Source organism: Macaca fascicularis, chromosome 7 (genome assembly GCF_037993035.2).
Source record: "Macaca fascicularis isolate 582-1 chromosome 7, T2T-MFA8v1.1".
Lineage (NCBI taxonomy): Eukaryota > Metazoa > Chordata > Mammalia > Primates > Cercopithecidae > Macaca > Macaca fascicularis.
In genome coordinates this window covers 46,990,208-46,995,441 of record NC_088381.1, presented here as the reverse complement: position 1 = coordinate 46,995,441, position 5,234 = coordinate 46,990,208, and the positions used below count along the sequence as shown (strand labels likewise).

The 5,234-nt window shown below is 51.9% G+C and overlaps 1 non-coding gene across 1 annotated transcript; it reads right to left on the bottom strand.

Annotated features, from left to right (window-relative positions):
* Nucleotides 1-3,742: 3,742 nt before the first annotated feature.
* LOC123574791 (U6 spliceosomal RNA) lies at nucleotides 3,743-3,848 on the bottom strand. Its single transcript, XR_006699981.2, has one exon. It is a non-coding gene; the product is annotated as a U6 spliceosomal RNA (small nuclear RNA).
* Between the last annotated feature and the right edge of the window lie 1,386 nt (nucleotides 3,849-5,234).

Sequence of the window (5,234 nt, the reverse complement as noted above, 5' to 3'; positions counted from 1 at the left end):
GAACTGCCACTGAGTGCTCCCTGGGTGCCTACTGGTGTCAGGTCCTCTGCTGGGGCCCTGCTTCTTACAGACGAGTCCCTCCCTTGAAGGTCGTCATGCCTGATGACCATTAGCAAAGCCTTCCTGTGCCTAAAGGATCACTCACTCCCTGTTTGCTCAGAGCTTAGGACGCACAACCTCACTAGAAGGTTTGGAAAGCGCCCTGCGGTGGAAGGTACGTCACTGGCATGCAAATTGGGAGGCTTAGATGGCAGATAAAAGATTGGTTTGTGTCACAGGCAACCCCAGCCAGAGTGGTGTCTTGTTACGGTGTCTCTGGGCTGGACTCGGTGCCCCTGGAATGTGAACTAGATGCGCAGTGAGGTTTCCTGTTGATACTTGTCCTGGCAGAGTGGTCCACTGGCTTAGCTGCTTCTCAAGTTGCACAACACCTGGGCCTCCCAGCGGGCGCTGCTGGTGCTGGAGGGCAGAGAAGCCTCTGCCTGCAGGGCCGGTGCCCTCCTCTGCCCACTGCCCGTGGTGAAAGGTGGATTCCCAGCCAGACCCAGGTCAGGAGGTGACTGGGAATCCAGGAACTCCTCCCCAGGAACTCCCCCTGGCCCTCCAGGGAGGGGCCTGGTTGCTCAGAAGGGCACATGGCAGGGATGACACTGGCAAAGCGGGGAACGGTGGGAGGCCGGGGAGGAGGGAGCCACACTGCCGTCCCTTCCTCAGGGGAAGGTGTGGAGCAGAGCCACTAGCCTGCCTGAATCCTATTATATGCAGGGCAACCTGTGAAGACCTTTCCCATATTCTCTGTCGGCCTTACCATGTAACTGAGAGGAAAGGTGAGGATGTGGGAGATGAAGTGACTTGCCCTGGGATTGTTTTTTTCCAAAGTTCAGGGATCTGACCTCTAATCCAATGTCCTGTCTGAAGGGCTGTTGGCCTGGTTGGAGCTCCCCAGAAGCCGGCAACAGGCAAATATGCCTCAGTTCAGGAGCGCCAGGGGCAGCCCGGGCTATCATGGCCCATTTAGAGGGCTCAGCTAACTTCAGGGTGTCCTGAGGCCACCAGCCTGGCTGGGAATACTCTCCTGCCTTCATTCCAGCCTTCTGTGGGAGCTGCGTCCAGCTGGGCAGTGACTCAGCAGCCCTCATTCCCACGTGTGTGTGGGAGGGCAGGCCTCTCTCCCCGCTGTTGGCTTGGCTCCGTTGGCCCGTCTGGGGGTGCCCCGGCGGCCAGCCTGCCATCAGCAAGGCCCTGGGATTTTGGCCAGCCTTCCCACAGCTCAGTCACAGAGTTTGCTCTCTTTCTAGCCCTCCAGCCTTTCCCCCAAGACTGGAGGGCTACTTCTAAGTTCTTCTGGCCACCTCAATCGTCGCTTAGCCAGGGAGCCAGGTTGTGGGTGATTTCCTTAGCACCGTCCCGGAAACCCTGTGCTGTCCTCAGAAGCAGCCCACCTCCTAGAGCAAATAGCTTGTTTGCCAGGCTCACGGGCCTCCCCGCCTGCTCAGAGTGCGTCCTGTGGTGCATGAAGAGAAGGAATTGAGCAAAACACAGGCAAGAAAACCAGGGAGGGAAGTGGATCTTGGCTGGACCTTTAACGGGATGTATGGGAGGGTGAGCTACGGTGAGATCCGGCAGGTAGGGCACTAGCCCATCTGCTCACGACCGAGAGAAACATCACCCCACATGCCCTGACTCCAACCCCAGGGATGGCGCGCTGGCGGCATTGGCATAGCTGTGGAAGCTTGAGCAAGGCTGGTAAATTCTCAGACTCCGTTTCCACATCTGTAAAATGGGCATGCTAATGCCTGTCAACAGGTTTGTTCGACACAACACATACAACCCTTTTACTAAGGGGCTTGGTGGAAGGCCTGCTCCAACATGCTTCAGACGTGGAGATTGCTTTCCATCCTAGATGTGGGTCCAACAAGATTTCTGCAATCTTTTATTGGTCTCATTTCATGCTCATCATCCTGGGACTCTGTGGGAAAGGACCCATGAGGGGCCCTGCAAATGCTGCAAGTGCCGGCCGCTGCTGCTGATCTTCCCAGAAACTCTCAGGGAAGCAGGGTAAGTGGGGAGCCTGGGTTGGAAACAGGAAATACTTTGCTAGCAGTCATTCCATAAGTTAGGAAGACTACAGGAATTCTTATGGAGCACCAACTATGTGTCAGCCACTAAGAGAGACACTTAGGGACACTGAAGTGCCTAAGACATGGCCCCTGCCAAAAATAGGCCCATGTGGCAGAGGAAGGAAGGAAAGAGAAGGGAATATGCAAATGACCTCCATCCCAGATAGGTGAAAAGTAGGCTGCGCATGAGGTACAGACACCTCATCTGGGAAATCCCAATGCAGTGAGAAATCAGGGCTGCTCCAGGGAACAGAAAAGGCTGCACGGAGAAGGAGCAGGAGTTTGCAGGGTGGAGAAGGGAGAGACATGGTTTGAAGGTCCCAGGGGCTCCAGTAGGGAGCACGTGCCTGGGCTGACCAGGGGGCGGGGTCTCTCCTAGAAGACCCAGATGTACTGAGGCGTCTCCATGCCAGCACATGTGGCTCCACAGGTATTGCAAGACCCCCATGGGGTGCCGAGACACATCCTATGACCTAGATCTCTGCCTTCCAGGAACTGGTTGGGTGAGATGAGACTCATCCTGGGCATATGTAGAGAGCAATTTTTACCAGCATGTCTCCAACTGCAGGTGTGGCCTATGAGATCTGATGTCACTTCCCTCCTCAGGTGACCCTGCCAGCCCCTCTGCAAAAGGGGACATAGGCACACAATTTTGCACATTGTTTCCAGGGGCTCAAGGACATCCCCTCACCAGCCCATCTCCTTTGAGGAACCCTCAATGTGGTTCAATTCCTGGGTTTTGCAGATGAGGAAACTGAGGCAGAGAAAGAATGTGCCTTGCCGAAGGTATGTGGTGACTCAGGATGGAACAGGCCTAGACTTTTGGCTTCTACCCCAGAGTTCTCCCATGGGTGCCTGCCGTGGCCACCTCCTCAATCTGTGCCTCTGCTCAGCTGCAGTTTTCAGCATCCTGCTTCAGGACAGAGGGGACAGCACGCACTTTCTATCCTTCTCAGCCATCACCTCTTCCAGCCCCAATCCTCCCCTCTTGGTGAAACTGCCTTTGCACTTTCTTCCCAGGAGCACGGTCCCACCGGTTCTCCGGATCCCGGTGCCCCATCTCTGGGAAAGGCTCCACCATGCCCGCACTCACCCAAGTTGCACAGGGACGTCTTTCTCCCCTTCTCCCCCTGCTCCCCCTCCGCAACCAACTCCTAACTGGACTGGCCTCTCGCTCAAACCCAGTCCTTACTGTTTATCAACAGGAATCCAGGCCCTCCTCACCTCTTGCTGCAGCCATTATCACAGCCAGAAAACATTTCTAAAGCACACAAACATGTCACAGTTCAGCTTAAAATCTTGCAGAGATGACCTATGGCCTTGAAAATTAAGTTCAAGTCCTCGGTGTGGTCTACAAAGCCCCCCATGGCCGGCACAGCCCCTCCTTACCATGTGCCTACATCCATTCTTGGCACCAGCTTGGCAAATCCTCCATGCCCCCAACCCCCTGAAGCCCATTTGCTCCTGCTGCTCTTCCTATCCAGAGCAAGAATATGTGCGTAGACCAGCTTCATACCCTTTAACCTTGAGGTCTGCTTGCATGCTTGTTTTTAAAATTCAGTTCCCTCTCGACAGCGATACTCTTAAAGGGGGCCATCCACTTTCCCACTTATGGGCTTTTAAAAATCTATATGAAACACTTCATGAATTTTGTCATCCTTGCACAAGGGCCATGCTAATCTCTGTATTGTTCCCATTTTTTAGTCTGTGTGCTGCTGAAACGAGCACATTTATGGTTTTAGAAGATAATCTTAGAACCTTACACACAAGATAATCATTTGTAAACACCCTTCCACAGTAGTTTTCTTACATGAGCAGACACAATTTTTTACATATACGTACTCCTAGGGCCTGAAATTAGAGTCAGGACAAAGTGTAAATACAAGTGTCTATGACTAGCAACATGCACTGGCTCATTTGCTGATGAATAAGTAGCTGAACCCAGAAGCTCAACCTAAAAATTTAACAGGAACAAGGGCTGATATTCAAAGTCCCAAACAGTTCAAAGTTGGGAGGGTAATTAAGAACCACTGAGATATGCTGTCAAACAGGCAGATGAGAGCCTGGGATGCCCCCTCCTCCCCTGCCTGGGCTTGACTTGACAGCAGAGGTCACAAATGCAGCCCCAAACGAACCGCATTCCCTGGCTCTTAGAATTGGATCTTCAGCTTTCTAGAACAGCCCTTCCTGTGTTATGTCTGCAATGTGTAGAATCTGATAAGAAACTTGTTCCAAAGTTCAAAAACAACAGGACTTTGTAAATAGTTCCAAATAGAAGCCCTATTCATGCTGGGGAGGGAGTATGTGTGGGAGATGAGAAGGTCCTTCACTCAGACAACCAGAGAGGGAATCCCAGCACCACATCGGTGGACCATGGGCCACTTCACTTCTCTGCCCCTGGTCTCCTTACCTGCACAATGGGGATTATAACAGTACTTACCTCCTTGGGCAGAAGAATGACAATTCGAGTAAAACACGGAGCATACAGTATGTGCTCAGTAAATATTAGTTGTGGAAGTTGCCAATAAAACCAACAGTGTGAGCAGAGCAGCCATATATTTAATCAATATACATTAAAAATAATCTTTGGCAGAGTGAGAATATCTGAGCTGTGCAAGCAAATGGTATGGGCCAGCATCTAGAACTGCAGCTCAGGAAGAAGAACTCAAGCAGAGCTGAAAAGCCTGTGAGGGAGACAGATGGCAAGAGGAGTCGGCTGAATACAGCTCCGGGTCCTAATCCTGGAGCTGTAAATGTGACCTCATTGGGAGGAAAAATAAAAAAAATCTTTGCAGATCTGATTAAGTTAGAGAATTTGAGATGGGGAGATTATCCTAGATGATCAGGGTGTATCCTAAGTGCAATCGCAAGCGTCCTTACAAGAGACGAGCAGAGGGAAATTTGACACACAGAGGAGAGACAGTGAGGGGAATTGAGAACAGAGAAAGATCTGAAGATGCTGGTATTGAAGATCCAAGTGATGAGGCCACAAGCCAAAGGATGCTAGCAGCTCCCAGAATCTGGAAGAAGGGAGGATAAATTTTCCCCTAAAGCCAGAGGAAGCACAGCCCTGCCGACTCCTTGATTTTAGCCCAGTGATGCTGATTTTTGACT